Here is a 15,777-nt window from a genome sequence, read left to right as displayed (position 1 = left end):
CTGAAAAGTCCATTTGTGGAGATGAGCTCCTGGACTCCCGTTAAGAAGACATGTTGTCAACCTCTAGATCCCTTACATGCCTGCACTTTTCGGCTTGCTGCTGCTGCAATCCACGCGTTTTAGATCTGCATAACTCCACCTCTTTAAACACAGCACCTTCACCCCCTGCTGTTCCCACCCGCCTCAACACCGTTGGAAGGGAGGAGAACCAATTAAGGCGGGGGGTGGGGTGGAACGAGCAGCTGTCTACCCTTAGCAGGAGGGCTCCTGATTACATACCTCTCCTGCTGCTGCTGCTGGCTGTCCAGCAGCAGACTGAAGGTGGCTGCTGCTGTGCACAGGTATATAAAGGCTCAGAGCCTATTATGACACGCGCAGCCAGCGTTCCATTGCCACATTCCATCTACTGCAGGCAGGATACCTGGCTGGCTGAATGTCGCTGAGAAGCTCACAGAGACCGCCATAAGCAACAGTTTAACAGAATGCCACAGACTAATCAACCAAACTTTTTGGGTTTTGTTCTCTTTTATAGTCTGCAGGCATTAAATGAAAGAAGTCAGTGTTCCAGCAGAAGGAGACAACGTTTCAGAAAAGGCATTGTAGCAAACCAAAAAAGAAATTTTAAGCGCAGCAGAGTAACCAGCGCACATACCTGTTAGCTCAGGTGAGTTTAAAAGGCTGCTGTTGATAACAAGGGCATTTGCTAAATAGATGGTGTGTGTGCAACAATATACTGAAAGGTCAATTATATTGTGCAGCTTATCTCACCACCTGTAGTTATTTAGGTGAAAGCTCCAAAATGCTTGCCTAATATGTCTGTTTATCCAAAAGGAAGTAAAAGGGGAGAGCTAGAAAGATAGCATTGCATCACATTACATGGCAATGCAATGCACAGTTGCTGAAGTTGAACCAAAATGAGCTTGTAATCTGGCTTCTGCAACTTTGAACATGAAAAATCCAATGAGGAGAAGAAAAGCAAAGCCAAAGAGTCCATCCCCAAATCCGACAAACAAGCAAAATGAACAAAAAACATTGAATTCAATTCTTTCTGATTTTAGAAACTGCATTAAAGAAGGGGTGCACCGGTCCTGGAGATACTGCAATACCAGGTCAATGCGTGGAGTGGACAGAGCAAGCTCTTTTTCCATCTCCCTGTTCTAAAAATCCATTTAATATATGGTCCCCAGATAGGGGACGTATCAGATATTAAACTGATAAGAACAGATACTACACTTGATCTTAGCCAAAAGGCCGAGAAGCGATAACCAGAATTGGTTTCAAACTACGGAGCCACCCAAGGATCCTGAAAAGTCCATTTGTGGAGATGAGCTCCTGGACTCCCGTTAAGAAGACATGTTGTCAACCTCTAGATCCCTTACATGCCTGCACTTTTCGGCTTGCTGCTGCTGCAATCCACGCGTTTTAGATCTGCATAACTCCACCTCTTTAAACACAGCACCTTCACCCCCTGCTGTTCCCACCCGCCTCAACACCGTTGGAAGGGAGGAGAACCAATTAAGGCGGGGGGTGGGGTGGAACGAGCAGCTGTCTACCCTTAGCAGGAGGGCTCCTGATTACATACCTCTCCTGCTGCTGCTGCTGCTGGCTGTCCAGCAGCAGACTGAAGGTGGCTGCTGCTGTGCACAGGTATATAAAGGCTCAGAGCCTATTATGACACGCGCAGCCAGCGTTCCATTGCCACATTCCATCTACTGCAGGCAGGATACCTGGCTGGCTGAATGTCGCTGAGAAGCTCACAGAGACCGCCATAAGCAACAGTTTAACAGAATGCCACAGACTAATCAACCAAACTTTTTGGGTTGGGTTCTCTTTTATAGTCTGCAGGCATTAAATGAAAGAAGTCAGTGTTCCAGCAGAAGGAGACAACGTTTCAGAAAAGGCATTGTAGCAAACCAAAAAAGAAATTTTAAGCGCAGCAGAGTAACCAGCGCACATACCTGTTAGCTCAGGTGAGTTTAAAAGGCTGCTGTTGATAACAAGGGCATTTGCTAAATAGATGGTGTGTGTGCAACAATATACTGAAAGGTCAATTATATTGTGCAGCTTATCTCACCACCTGTAGTTATTTAGGTGAAAGCTCCAAAATGCTTGCCTAATATGTCTGTTTATCCAAAAGGAAGTAAAAAGGGAGAGCTAGAAAGATAGCATTGCATCACATTACATGGCAATGCAATGCACAGTTGCTGAAGTTGAACCAAAATGAGCTTGTAATCTGGCTTCTGCAACTTTGAACATGAAAAATCCAATGAGGAGAAGAAAAGCAAAGCCAAAGAGTCCATCCCCAAATCCGACAAACAAGCAAAATGAACAAAAAACATTGAATTCAATTCTTTCTGATTTTAGAAACTGCATTAAAGAAGGGGTGCACCGGTCCTGGAGATACTGCAATACCAGGTCAATGCGTGGAGTGGACAGAGCAAGCTCTTTTTCCATCTCCCTGTTCTAAAAATCCATTTAATATATGGTCCCCAGATAGGGGACGTATCAGATATTAAACTGATAAGAACAGATACTACACTTGATCTTAGCCAAAAGGCCGAGAAGCGATAACCAGAATTGGTTTCAAACTACGGAGCCACCCAAGGATCCTGAAAAGTCCATTTGTGGAGATGAGCTCCTGGACTCCCGTTAAGAAGACATGTTGTCAACCTCTAGATCCCTTACATGCCTGCACTTTTCGGCTTGCTGCTGCTGCAATCCACGCGTTTTAGATCTGCATAACTCCACCTCTTTAAACACAGCACCTTCACCCCCTGCTGTTCCCACCCGCCTCAACACCGTTGGAAGGGAGGAGAACCAATTAAGGCGGGGGGTGGGGTGGAACGAGCAGCTGTCTACCCTTAGCAGGAGGGCTCCTGATTACATACCTCTCCTGCTGCTGCTGCTGCTGGCTGTCCAGCAGCAGACTGAAGGTGGCTGCTGCTGTGCACAGGTATATAAAGGCTCAGAGCCTATTATGACACGCGCAGCCAGCGTTCCATTGCCACATTCCATCTACTGCAGGCAGGATACCTGGCTGGCTGAATGTCGCTGAGAAGCTCACAGAGACCGCCATAAGCAACAGTTTAACAGAATGCCACAGACTAATCAACCAAACTTTTTGGGTTGGGTTCTCTTTTATAGTCTGCAGGCATTAAATGAAAGAAGTCAGTGTTCCAGCAGAAGGAGACAACGTTTCAGAAAAGGCATTGTAGCAAACCAAAAAAGAAATTTTAAGCGCAGCAGAGTAACCAGCGCACATACCTGTTAGCTCAGGTGAGTTTAAAAGGCTGCTGTTGATAACAAGGGCATTTGCTAAATAGATGGTGTGTGTGCAACAATATACTGAAAGGTCAATTATATTGTGCAGCTTATCTCACCACCTGTAGTTATTTAGGTGAAAGCTCCAAAATGCTTGCCTAATATGTCTGTTTATCCAAAAGGAAGTAAAAAGGGAGAGCTAGAAAGATAGCATTGCATCACATTACATGGCAATGCAATGCACAGTTGCTGAAGTTGAACCAAAATGAGCTTGTAATCTGGCTTCTGCAACTTTGAACATGAAAAATCCAATGAGGAGAAGAAAAGCAAAGCCAAAGAGTCCATCCCAAAATCCGACAAACAATCAAAATGAACAAAAAACATTGAATTCAATTCTTTCTGATTTTAGAAACTGCATTAAAGAAGGGGTGCACCGGTCCTGGAGATACTGCAATACCAGGTCAATGCGTGGAGTGGACAGAGCAAGCTCTTTTTCCATCTCCCTGTTCTAAAAATCCATTTAATATATGGTCCCCAGATAGGGGACGTATCAGATATTAAACTGATAAGAACAGATACTACACTTGATCTTAGCCAAAAGGCCGAGAAGCGATAACCAGAATTGGTTTCAAACTACGGAGCCACCCAAGGATCCTGAAAAGTCCATTTGTGGAGATGAGCTCCTGGACTCCCGTTAAGAAGACATGTTGTCAACCTCTAGATCCCTTACATGCCTGCACTTTTCGGCTTGCTGCTGCTGCAATCCACGCGTTTTAGATCTGCATAACTCCACCTCTTTAAACACAGCACCTTCACCCCCTGCTGTTCCCACCCGCCTCAACACCGTTGGAAGGGAGGAGAACCAATTAAGGCGGGGGGTGGGGTGGAACGAGCAGCTGTCTACCCTTAGCAGGAGGGCTCCTGATTACATACCTCTCCTGCTGCTGCTGCTGCTGGCTGTCCAGCAGCAGACTGAAGGTGGCTGCTGCTGTGCACAGGTATATAAAGGCTCAGAGCCTATTATGACACGCGCAGCCAGCGTTCCATTGCCACATTCCATCTACTGCAGGCAGGATACCTGGCTGGCTGAATGTCGCTGAGAAGCTCACAGAGACCGCCATAAGCAACAGTTTAACAGAATGCCACAGACTAATCAACCAAACTTTTTGGGTTGGGTTCTCTTTTATAGTCTGCAGGCATTAAATGAAAGAAGTCAGTGTTCCAGCAGAAGGAGACAACGTTTCAGAAAAGGCATTGTAGCAAACCAAAAAAGAAATTTTAAGCGCAGCAGAGTAACCAGCGCACATACCTGTTAGCTCAGGTGAGTTTAAAAGGCTGCTGTTGATAACAAGGGCATTTGCTAAATAGATGGTGTGTGTGCAACAATATACTGAAAGGTCAATTATATTGTGCAGCTTATCTCACCACCTGTAGTTATTTAGGTGAAAGCTCCAAAATGCTTGCCTAATATGTCTGTTTATCCAAAAGGAAGTAAAAAGGGAGAGCTAGAAAAATAGCATTGCATCACATTACATGGCAATGCAATGCACAGTTGCTGAAGTTGAACCAAAATGAGCTTGTAATCTGGCTTCTGCAACTTTGAACATGAAAAATCCAATGAGGAGAAGAAAAGCAAAGCCAAAGAGTCCATCCCCAAATCCGACAAACAAGCAAAATGAACAAAAAACATTGAATTCAATTCTTTCTGATTTTAGAAACTGCATTAAAGAAGGGGTGCACCGGTCCTGGAGATACTGCAATACCAGGTCAATGCGTGGAGTGGACAGAGCAAGCTCTTTTTCCATCTCCCTGTTCTAAAAATCCATTTAATATATGGTCCCCAGATAGGGGACGTATCAGATATTAAACTGATAAGAACAGATACTACACTTGATCTTAGCCAAAAGGCCGAGAAGCGATAACCAGAATTGGTTTCAAACTACGGAGCCACCCAAGGATCCTGAAAAGTCCATTTGTGGAGATGAGCTCCTGGACTCCCGTTAAGAAGACATGTTGTCAACCTCTAGATCCCTTACATGCCTGCACTTTTCGGCTTGCTGCTGCTGCAATCCACGCGTTTTAGATCTGCATAACTCCACCTCTTTAAACACAGCACCTTCACCCCCTGCTGTTCCCACCCGCCTCAACACCGTTGGAAGGGAGGAGAACCAATTAAGGCGGGGGGTGGGGTGGAACGAGCAGCTGTCTACCCTTAGCAGGAGGGCTCCTGATTACATACCTCTCCTGCTGCTGCTGCTGCTGCCTGTCCAGCAGCAGACTGAAGGTGGCTGCTGCTGTGCACAGGTATATAAAGGCTCAGAGCCTATTATGACACGCGCAGCCAGCGTTCCATTGCCACATTCCATCTACTGCAGGCAGGATACCTGGTTGGCTGAATGTCGCTGAGAAGCTCACAGAGACCGCCATAAGCAACAGTTTAACAGAATGCCACAGACTAATCAACCAAACTTTTTGGGTTGGGTTCTCTTTAATAGTCTGCAGGCATTAAATGAAAGAAGTCAGTGTTCCAGCAGAAGGAGACAACGTTTCAGAAAAGGCATTGTAGCAAACCAAAAAAGAAATTTTAAGCGCAGCAGAGTAACCAGCGCACATACCTGTTAGCTCAGGTGAGTTTAAAAGGCTGCTGTTGATAACAAGGGCATTTGCTAAATAGATGGTGTGTGTGCAACAATATACTGAAAGGTCAATTATATTGTGCAGCTTATCTCACCACCTGTAGTTATTTAGGTGAAAGCTCCAAAATGCTTGCCTAATATGTCTGTTTATCCAAAAGGAAGTAAAAAGGGAGAGCTAGAAAGATAGCATTGCATCACATTACATGGCAATGCAATGCACAGTTGCTGAAGTTGAACCAAAATGAGCTTGTAATCTGGCTTCTGCAACTTTGAACATGAAAAATCCAATGAGGAGAAGAAAAGCAAAGCCAAAGAGTCCATCCCCAAATCCGACAAACAAGCAAAATGAACAAAAAACATTGAATTCAATTCATTCTGATTTTAGAAACTGCATTAAAGAAGGGGTGCACCGGTCCTGGAGATACTGCAATACCAGGTCAATGCGTGGAGTGGACAGAGCAAGCTCTTTTTCCATCTCCCTGTTCTAAAAATCCATTTAATATATGGTCCCCAGATAGGGGACGTATCAGATATTAAACTGATAAGAACAGATTTTTTTTTGATTGAAGCTGCATCCAAGGCACTGAAAAATGTGACCGAAGTCACACCAAAACAGCGCACGAGGTGAGGATTCATGTGGACCCTTCCCGGAGGAGAGGGTTCCCAATAAACCATCCCCATCCCTCCGAGCCAGAAGGCCACAGCGAGGGTCAGGGATCTCCGATGCTCTCCCTAGCCGAAGCCGGAGAAGAGCCGTTTTCGTGCTCCCAGCTTCCATCTAGGCTGCCACCCTAGTGGAGCTGGAGCCTGTGTTGGTTTCTCAGCCCAAAGCTGACCGGACCTCCGACCGGGTTTATAAAAATTCCCCTTCCTAGCCCGGAGGCCAGGAATAGGGGGGGTTGCTCAGAAAGTATGATTGGCAAAGGTGCGGCGTGCTACGAAGCCAAGTCTTTCTGGGGTTCCCAGTCCCAGTAAGCTTGGACTCCCACCAGGGCGCCTACTCCTGGGGCACATTGCTCCAAAGCCCTCACACTTACCCAGCCTAGTGACTTCGATCCTGGAGGGCCATATTTTCCATCAGATAACTCTATGAGCCACCTGGCGTACTAACAAGTGCACCAAACCAGTGTGTAATATGCATCAATTTACTAGGGCAGCCCAAGGACAAAACTGCCTTTTCAAAAGATACTACACTTGATCTTAGCCAAAAGGCCGAGAAGCGATAACCAGAATTGGTTTCAAACTACGGAGCCACCCAAGGATCCTGAAAAGTCCATTTGTGGAGATGAGCTCCTGGACTCCCGTTAAGAAGACATGTTGTCAACCTCTAGATCCCTTACATGCCTGCACTTTTCGGCTTGCTGCTGCTGCAATCCACGCGTTTTAGATCTGCATAACTCCACCTCTTTAAACACAGCACCTTCACCCCCTGCTGTTCCCACCCGCCTCAACACCGTTGGAAGGGAGGAGAACCAATTAAGGCGGGGGGTGGGGTGGAAAGAGCAGCTGTCTACCCTTAGCAGGAGGGCTCCTGATTACATACCTCTCCTGCTGCTGCTGCTGCTGGCTGTCCAGCAGCAGACTGAAGGTGGCTGCTGCTGTGCACAGGTATATAAAGGCTCAGAGCCTATTATGACACGCGCAGCCAGCGTTCCATTGCCACATTCCATCTACTGCAGGCAGGATACCTGGCTGGCTGAATGTCGCTGAGAAGCTCACAGAGACCGCCATAAGCAACAGTTTAACAGAATGCCACAGACTAATCAACCAAACTTTTTGGGTTGGGTTATCTTTTATAGTCTGCAGGCATTAAATGAAAGAAGTCAGTGTTCCAGCAGAAGGAGACAACGTTTCAGAAAAGGCATTGTAGCAAACCAAAAAAGAAATTTTAAGCGCAGCAGAGTAACCAGCGCACATACCTGTTAGCTCAGGTAAGTTTAAAAGGCTGCTGTTGATAACAAGGGCATTTGCTAAATAGATGGTGTGTGTGCAACAATATACTGAAAGGTCAATTATATTGTGCAGCTTATCTCACCACCTGTAGTTATTTAGGTGAAAGCTCCAAAATGCTTGCCTAATATGTCTGTTTATCCAAAAGGAAGTAAAAAGGGAGAGCTAGAAAGATAGCATTGCATCACATTACATGGCAATGCAATGCACAGTTGCTGAAGTTGAACCAAAATGAGCTTGTAATCTGGCTTCTGCAACTTTGAACATGAAAAATCCAATGAGGAGAAGAAAAGCAAAGCCAAAGAGTCCATCCCCAAATCCGACAAACAAGCAAAATGAACAAAAAACATTGAATTCAATTCTTTCTGATTTTAGAAACTGCATTAAAGAAGGGGTGCACCGGTCCTGGAGATACTGCAATACCAGGTCAATGCGTGGAGTGGACAGAGCAAGCTCTTTTTCCATCTCCCTGTTCTAAAAATCCATTTAATATATGGTCCCCAGATAGGGGACGTATCAGATATTAAACTGATAAGAACAGATACTACACTTGATCTTAGCCAAAAGGCCGAGAAGCGATAACCAGAATTGGTTTCAAACTACGGAGCCACCCAAGGATCCTGAAAAGTCCATTTGTGGAGATGAGCTCCTGGACTCCCGTTAAGAAGACATGTTGTCAACCTCTAGATCCCTTACATGCCTGCACTTTTCGGCTTGCTGCTGCTGCAATCCACGCGTTTTAGATCTGCATAACTCCACCTCTTTAAACACAGCACCTTCACCCCCTGCTGTTCCCACCCGCCTCAACACCGTTGGAAGGGAGGAGAACCAATTAAGGCGGGGGGTGGGGTGGAACGAGCAGCTGTCTACCCTTAGCAGGAGGGCTCCTGATTACATACCTCTCCTGCTGCTGCTGCTGCTGGCTGTCCAGCAGCAGACTGAAGGTGGCTGCTGCTGTGCACAGGTATATAAAGGCTCAGAGCCTATTATGACACGCGCAGCCAGCGTTCCATTGCCACATTCCATCTACTGCAGGCAGGATACCTGGCTGGCTGAATGTCGCTGAGAAGCTCACAGAGACCGCCATAAGCAACAGTTTAACAGAATGCCACAGACTAATCAACCAAACTTTTTGGGTTGGGTTCTCTTTTATAGTCTGCAGGCATTAAATGAAAGAAGTCAGTGTTCCAGCAGAAGGAGACAACGTTTCAGAAAAGGCATTGTAGCAAACCAAAAAAGAAATTTTAAGCGCAGCAGAGTAACCAGCGCACATACCTGTTAGCTCAGGTGAGTTTAAAAGGCTGCTGTTGATAACAAGGGCATTTGCTAAATAGATGGTGTGTGTGCAACAATATACTGAAAGGTCAATTATATTGTGCAGCTTATCTCACCACCTGTAGTTATTTAGGTGAAAGCTCCAAAATGCTTGCCTAATATGTCTGTTTATCCAAAAGGAAGTAAAAAGGGAGAGCTAGAAAGATAGCATTGCATCACATTACATGGCAATGCAATGCACAGTTGCTGAAGTTGAACCAAAATGAGCTTGTAATCTGGCTTCTGCAACTTTGAACATGAAAAATCCAATGAGGAGAAGAAAAGCAAAGCCAAAGAGTCCATCCCCAAATCCGACAAACAAGCAAAATGAACAAAAAACATTGAATTCAATTCTTTCTGATTTTAGAAACTGCATTAAAGAAGGGGTGCACCGGTCCTGGAGATACTGCAATACCAGGTCAATGCGTGGAGTGGACAGAGCAAGCTCTTTTTCCATCTCCCTGTTCTAAAAATCCATTTAATATATGGTCCCCAGATAGGGGACGTATCAGATATTAAACTGATAAGAACAGATACTACACTTGATCTTAGCCAAAAGGCCGAGAAGCGATAACCAGAATTGGTTTCAAACTACGGAGCCACCCAAGGATCCTGAAAAGTCCATTTGTGGAGATGAGCTCCTGGACTCCCGTTAAGAAGACATGTTGTCAACCTCTAGATCCCTTACATGCCTGCACTTTTCGGCTTGCTGCTGCTGCAATCCACGTGTTTTAGATCTGCATAACTCCACCTCTTTAAACACAGCACCTTCACCCCCTGCTGTTCCCACCCGCCTCAACACCGTTGGAAGGGAGGAGAACCAATTAAGGCGGGGGGTGGGGTGGAACGAGCAGCTGTCTACCCTTAGCAGGAGGGCTCCTGATTACATACCTCTCCTGCTGCTGCTGCTGCTGGCTGTCCAGCAGCAGACTGAAGGTGGCTGCTGCTGTGCACAGGTATATAAAGGCTCAGAGCCTATTATGACACGCGCAGCCAGCGTTCCATTGCCACATTCCATCTACTGCAGGCAGGATACCTGGCTGGCTGAATGTCGCTGAGAAGCTCACAGAGACCGCCATAAGCAACAGTTTAACAGAATGCCACAGACTAATCAACCAAACTTTTTGGGTTGGGTTCTCTTTTATAGTCTGCAGGCATTAAATGAAAGAAGTCAGTGTTCCAGCAGAAGGAGACAACGTTTCAGAAAAGGCATTGTAGCAAACCAAAAAAGAAATTTTAAGCGCAGCAGAGTAACCAGCGCACATACCTGTTAGCTCAGGTGAGTTTAAAAGGCTGCTGTTGATAACAAGGGCATTTGCTAAATAGATGGTGTGTGTGCAACAATATACTGAAAGGTCAATTATATTGTGCAGCTTATCTCACCACCTGTAGTTATTTAGGTGAAAGCTCCAAAATGCTTGCCTAATATGTCTGTTTATCCAAAAGGAAGTAAAAAGGGAGAGCTAGAAAGATAGCATTGCATCACATTACATGGCAATGCAATGCACAGTTGCTGAAGTTGAACCAAAATGAGCTTGCAATCTGGCTTCTGCAACTTTGAACATGAAAAATCCAATGAGGAGAAGAAAAGCAAAGCCAAAGAGTCCATCCCCAAATCCGACAAACAAGCAAAATGAACAAAAAACATTGAATTCAATTCTTTCTGATTTTAGAAACTGCATTAAAGAAGGGGTGCACCGGTCCTGGAGATACTGCAATACCAGGTCAATGCGTGGAGTGGACAGAGCAAGCTCTTTTTCCATCTCCCTGTTCTAAAAATCCATTTAATATATGGTCCCCAGATAGGGGACGTATCAGATATTAAACTGATAAGAACAGATACTACACTTGATCTTAGCCAAAAGGCCGAGAAGCGATAACCAGAATTGGTTTCAAACTACGGAGCCACCCAAGGATCCTGAAAAGTCCATTTGTGGAGATGAGCTCCTGGACTCCCGTTAAGAAGACATGTTGTCAACCTCTAGATCCCTTACATGCCTGCACTTTTCGGCTTGCTGCTGCTGCAATCCACGCGTTTTAGATCTGCATAACTCCACCTCTTTAAACACAGCACCTTCACCCCCTGCTGTTCCCACCCGCCTCAACACCATTGGAAGGGAGGAGAACCAATTAAGGCGGGGGGTGGGGTGGAACGAGCAGCTGTCTACCCTTAGCAGGAGGGCTCCTGATTACATACCTCTCCTGCTGCTGCTGCTGCTGGCTGTCCAGCAGCAGACTGAAGGTGGCTGCTGCTGTGCACAGGTATATAAAGGCTCAGAGCCTATTATGACACGCGCAGCCAGCGTTCCATTGCCACATTCCATCTACTGCAGGCAGGATACCTGACTGGCTGAATGTCGCTGAGAAGTTCACAGAGACCGCCATAAGCAACAGTTTAACAGAATGCCACAGACTAATCAACCAAACTTTTTGGGTTGGGTTCTCTTTTATAGTCTGCAGGCATTAAATGAAAGAAGTCAGTGTTCCAGCAGAAGGAGACAACGTTTCAGAAAAGGCATTGTAGCAAACCAAAAAAGAAATTTTAAGCGCAGCAGAGTAACCAGCGCACATACCTGTTAGCTCAGGTGAGTTTAAAAGGCTGCTGTTGATAACAAGGGCATTTGCTAAATAGTTGGTGTGTGTGCAACAATATACTGAAAGGTCAATTATATTGTGCAGCTTATCTCACCACCTGTAGTTATTTAGGTGAAAGCTCCAAAATGCTTGCCTAATATGTCTGTTTATCCAAAAGGAAGTAAAAAGGGAGAGCTAGAAAGATAGCATTGCATCACATTACATGGCAATGCAATGCACAGTTGCTGAAGTTGAACCAAAATGAGCTTGTAATCTGGCTTCTGCAACTTTGAACATGAAAAATCCAATGAGGAGAAGAAAAGCAAAGCCAAAGAGTCCATCCCCAAATCCGACAAACAAGCAAAATGAACAAAAAACATTGAATTCAATTCTTTCTGATTTTAGAAACTGCATTAAAGAAGGGGTGCACCGGTCCTGGAGATACTGCAATACCAGGTCAATGCGTGGAGTGGACAGAGCAAGCTCTTTTTCCATCTCCCTGTTCTAAAAATCCATTTAATATATGGTCCCCAGATAGGGGACGTATCAGATATTAAACTGATAAGAACAGATTTTTTGATTGAAGCTGCATCCAAGGCACTGAAAAATGTGACCGAAGTCACACCAAAACAGCGCACGAGGCGAGGATTCATGTGGACCCTTCCCGGAGGAGAGGGTCCCCAATAAACCAACCCCATCCCTCCGAGCCAGAAGGCCACAGCGAGGGTCAGGGATCTCCGATGCTCTCCCTAGCCGAAGCCGGAGAAGAGCCGTTTTCGTGCTCCCAGCTTCCATCTAGGCTGCCACCCTAGTGGAGCTGGAGCCTGTGTTGGTTTCTCAGCCCAAAGCTGACCGGACCTCCGACCGGGTTTATAAAAATTCCCCTTCCTAGCCCGGAGGCCAGGAATAGGGGGGGTTGCTCAGAAAGTATGATTGGCAAAGGTGCGGCGTGCTACGAAGCCAAGTCTTTCTGGGGTTCCCAGTCCCAGTAAGCTTGGACTCCCACCAGGGCGCCTACTCCTGGGGCACATTGCTCCAAAGCCCTCACACTTACCCAGCCTAGTGACTTCGATCCTGGAGGGCCATGTTTTCCATCAGATAACTCTATGAGCCACCTGGCGTACTAACAAGTGCACCAAACCAGTGTGTAATATGCATCAATTTACTAGGGCAGCCCAAGGACAAAACTGCCTTTTCAAAAGATACTACACTTGATCTTAGCCAAAAGGCCGAGAAGCGATAACCAGAATTGGTTTCAAACTACGGAGCCACCCAAGGATCCTGAAAAGTCCATTTGTGGAGATGAGCTCCTGGACTCCCGTTAAGAAGACATGTTGTCAACCTCTAGATCCCTTACATGCCTGCACTTTTCGGCTTGCTGCTGCTGCAATCCACGCGTTTTAGATCTGCATAACTCCACCTCTTTAAACACAGCACCTTCACCCCCTGCTGTTCCCACCCGCCTCAACACCGTTGGAAGGGAGGAGAACCAATTAAGGCGGGGGGTGGGGTGGAACGAGCAGCTGTCTACCCTTAGCAGGAGGGCTCCTGATTACATACCTCTCCTGCTGCTGCTGCTGCTGGCTGTCCAGCAGCAGACTGAAGGTGGCTGCTGCTGTGCACAGGTATATAAAGGCTCAGAGCCTATTATGACACGCGCAGCCAGCGTTCCATTGCCACATTCCATCTACTGCAGGCAGGATACCTGGCTGGCTGAATGTCGCTGAGAAGCTCACAGAGACCGCCATAAGCAACAGTTTAACAGAATGCCACAGACTAATCAACCAAACTTTTTGGGTTGGGTTCTCTTTTATAGTCTGCAGGCATTAAATGAAAGAAGTCAGTGTTCCAGCAGAAGGAGACAACGTTTCAGAAAAGGCATTGTAGCAAACCAAAAAAGAAATTTTAAGCGCAGCAGAGTAACCAGCGCACATACCTGTTAGCTCAGGTGAGTTTAAAAGGCTGCTGTTGATAACAAGGGCATTTGCTAAATAGATGGTGTGTGTGCAACAATATACTGAAAGGTCAATTATATTGTGCAGCTTATCTCACCACCTGTAGTTATTTAGGTGAAAGCTCCAAAATGCTTGCCTAATATGTCTGTTTATCCAAAAGGAAGTAAAAAGGGAGAGCTAGAAAGATAGCATTGCATCACATTACATGGCAATGCAATGCACAGTTGCTGAAGTTGAACCAAAATGAGCTTGTAATCTGGCTTCTGCAACTTTGAACATGAAAAATCCAATGAGGAGAAGAAAAGCAAAGCCAAAGAGTCCATCCCCAAATCCGACAAACAAGCAAAATGAACAAAAAACATTGAATTCAATTCTTTCTGATTTTAGAAACTGCATTAAAGAAGGGGTGCACCGGTCCTGGAGATACTGCAATACCAGGTCAATGCGTGGAGTGGACAGAGCAAGCTCTTTTTCCATCTCCCTGTTCTAAAAATCCATTTAATATATGGTCCCCAGATAGGGGACGTATCAGATATTAAACTGATAAGAACAGATACTACACTTGATCTTAGCCAAAAGGCCGAGAAGCGATAACCAGAATTGGTTTCAAACTACGGAGCCACCCAAGGATCCTGAAAAGTCCATTTGTGGAGATGAGCTCCTGGACTCCCGTTAAGAAGACATGTTGTCAACCTCTAGATCCCTTACATGCCTGCACTTTTCGGCTTGCTGCTGCTGCAATCCACGCGTTTTAGATCTGCATAACTCCACCTCTTTAAACACAGCACCTTCACCCCCTGCTGTTCCCACCCGCCTCAACACCGTTGGAAGGGAGGAGAACCAATTAAGGCGGGGGGTGGGGTGGAACGAGCAGCTGTCTACCCTTAGCAGGAGGGCTCCTGATTACATACCTCTCCTGCTGCTGCTGCTGCTGGCTGTCCAGCAGCAGACTGAAGGTGGCTGCTGCTGTGCACAGGTATATAAAGGCTCAGAGCCTATTATGACACGCGCAGCCAGCGTTCCATTGCCACATTCCATCTACTGCAGGCAGGATACCTGGCTGGCTGAATGTCGCTGAGAAGCTCACAGAGACCGCCATAAGCAACAGTTTAACAGAATGCCACAGACTAATCAACCAAACTTTTTGGGTTGGGTTCTCTTTTATAGTCTGCAGGCATTAAATGAAAGAAGTCAGTGTTCCAGCAGAAGGAGACAACGTTTCAGAAAAGGCATTGTAGCAAACCAAAAAAGAAATTTTAAGCGCAGCAGAGTAACCAGCGCACATACCTGTTAGCTCAGGTGAGTTTAAAAGGCTGCTGTTGATAACAAGGGCATTTGCTAAATAGATGGTGTGTGTGCAACAATATACTGAAAGGTCAATTATATTGTGCAGCTTATCTCACCACCTGTAGTTATTTAGGTGAAAGCTCCAAAATGCTTGCCTAATATGTCTGTTTATCCAAAAGGAAGTAAAAAGGGAGAGCTAGAAAGATAGCATTGCATCACATTACATGGCAATGCAATGCACAGTTGCTGAAGTTGAACCAAAATGAGCTTGTAATCTGGCTTCTGCAACTTTGAACATGAAAAATCCAATGAGGAGAAGAAAAGCAAAGCCAAAGAGTCCATCCCCAAATCCGACAAACAAGCAAAATGAACAAAAAACATTGAATTCAATTCTTTCTGATTTTAGAAACTGCATTAAAGAAGGGGTGCATCGGTCCTGGAGATACTGCAATACCAGGTCAATGCGTGGAGTGGACAGAGCAAGCTCTTTTTCCATCTCCCTGTTCTAAAAATCCATTTAATATATGGTCCCCAGATAGGGGACGTATCAGATATTAAACTGATAAGAACAGATACTACACTTGATCTTAGCCAAAAGGCCGAGAAGCGATAACCAGAATTGGTTTCAAACTACGGAGCCACCCAAGGATCCTGAAAAGTCCATTTGTGGAGATGAGCTCCTGGACTCCCGTTAAGAAGACATGTTGTCAACCTCTAGATCCCTTACATGCCTGCACTTTTCGGCTTGCTGCTGCTGCAATCCACGCGTTTTAGATCTGCATAACTCCACCTCTTTAAAC

At 45.7% G+C, this 15,777-nt stretch overlaps 11 non-coding genes and 2 pseudogenes across 11 annotated transcripts; all 13 read right to left on the bottom strand.

Annotated features, from left to right (window-relative positions):
* Positions 1–1,072: 1,072 nt before the first annotated feature.
* LOC141202077 (U2 spliceosomal RNA) lies at positions 1,073–1,263 on the bottom strand. Its single transcript, XR_012273362.1, has one exon. It is a non-coding gene; the product is annotated as a U2 spliceosomal RNA (small nuclear RNA).
* A 1,115-nt stretch (positions 1,264–2,378) lies between these two features.
* LOC141202076 (U2 spliceosomal RNA) lies at positions 2,379–2,569 on the bottom strand. Its single transcript, XR_012273361.1, has one exon. It is a non-coding gene; the product is annotated as a U2 spliceosomal RNA (small nuclear RNA).
* A 1,115-nt stretch (positions 2,570–3,684) lies between these two features.
* On the bottom strand, positions 3,685–3,875 carry LOC141202075 (U2 spliceosomal RNA). Its single transcript, XR_012273360.1, has one exon. It is a non-coding gene; the product is annotated as a U2 spliceosomal RNA (small nuclear RNA).
* Positions 3,876–4,990: 1,115 nt separating this feature from the next.
* LOC141202073 (U2 spliceosomal RNA) lies at positions 4,991–5,181 on the bottom strand. Its single transcript, XR_012273358.1, has one exon. It is a non-coding gene; the product is annotated as a U2 spliceosomal RNA (small nuclear RNA).
* A 1,115-nt stretch (positions 5,182–6,296) lies between these two features.
* On the bottom strand, positions 6,297–6,481 carry LOC141202495 (U2 spliceosomal RNA). The gene has a single exon (XR_012273767.1). It is a non-coding gene; the product is annotated as a U2 spliceosomal RNA (small nuclear RNA).
* A 524-nt stretch (positions 6,482–7,005) lies between these two features.
* Positions 7,006–7,121, bottom strand: LOC141202679 (U2 spliceosomal RNA; annotated as a pseudogene).
* Positions 7,122–8,236: 1,115 nt separating this feature from the next.
* On the bottom strand, positions 8,237–8,427 carry LOC141202072 (U2 spliceosomal RNA). The gene has a single exon (XR_012273357.1). It is a non-coding gene; the product is annotated as a U2 spliceosomal RNA (small nuclear RNA).
* Positions 8,428–9,542: 1,115 nt separating this feature from the next.
* On the bottom strand, positions 9,543–9,733 carry LOC141202071 (U2 spliceosomal RNA). The gene has a single exon (XR_012273356.1). It is a non-coding gene; the product is annotated as a U2 spliceosomal RNA (small nuclear RNA).
* A 1,115-nt stretch (positions 9,734–10,848) lies between these two features.
* On the bottom strand, positions 10,849–11,039 carry LOC141202070 (U2 spliceosomal RNA). The gene has a single exon (XR_012273355.1). It is a non-coding gene; the product is annotated as a U2 spliceosomal RNA (small nuclear RNA).
* A 1,115-nt stretch (positions 11,040–12,154) lies between these two features.
* Positions 12,155–12,336, bottom strand: LOC141202487 (U2 spliceosomal RNA). Its single transcript, XR_012273759.1, has one exon. It is a non-coding gene; the product is annotated as a U2 spliceosomal RNA (small nuclear RNA).
* A 524-nt stretch (positions 12,337–12,860) lies between these two features.
* LOC141202693 (U2 spliceosomal RNA) lies at positions 12,861–12,976 on the bottom strand (annotated as a pseudogene).
* Positions 12,977–14,091: 1,115 nt separating this feature from the next.
* On the bottom strand, positions 14,092–14,282 carry LOC141202069 (U2 spliceosomal RNA). Its single transcript, XR_012273354.1, has one exon. It is a non-coding gene; the product is annotated as a U2 spliceosomal RNA (small nuclear RNA).
* Positions 14,283–15,397: 1,115 nt separating this feature from the next.
* Positions 15,398–15,588, bottom strand: LOC141202199 (U2 spliceosomal RNA). Its single transcript, XR_012273481.1, has one exon. It is a non-coding gene; the product is annotated as a U2 spliceosomal RNA (small nuclear RNA).
* Between the last annotated feature and the right edge of the window lie 189 nt (positions 15,589–15,777).

Source organism: Phyllobates terribilis, unplaced genomic scaffold (genome assembly GCF_046119375.1).
Source record: "Phyllobates terribilis strain yellow unplaced genomic scaffold, ASM4611937v1 Scaffold_123__1_contigs__length_5148117, whole genome shotgun sequence".
Lineage (NCBI taxonomy): Eukaryota > Metazoa > Chordata > Amphibia > Anura > Dendrobatidae > Phyllobates > Phyllobates terribilis.
The sequence above is the reverse complement of the archived record's forward strand: the minus strand, read 5'-3'. Positions and strand labels throughout refer to the sequence as shown.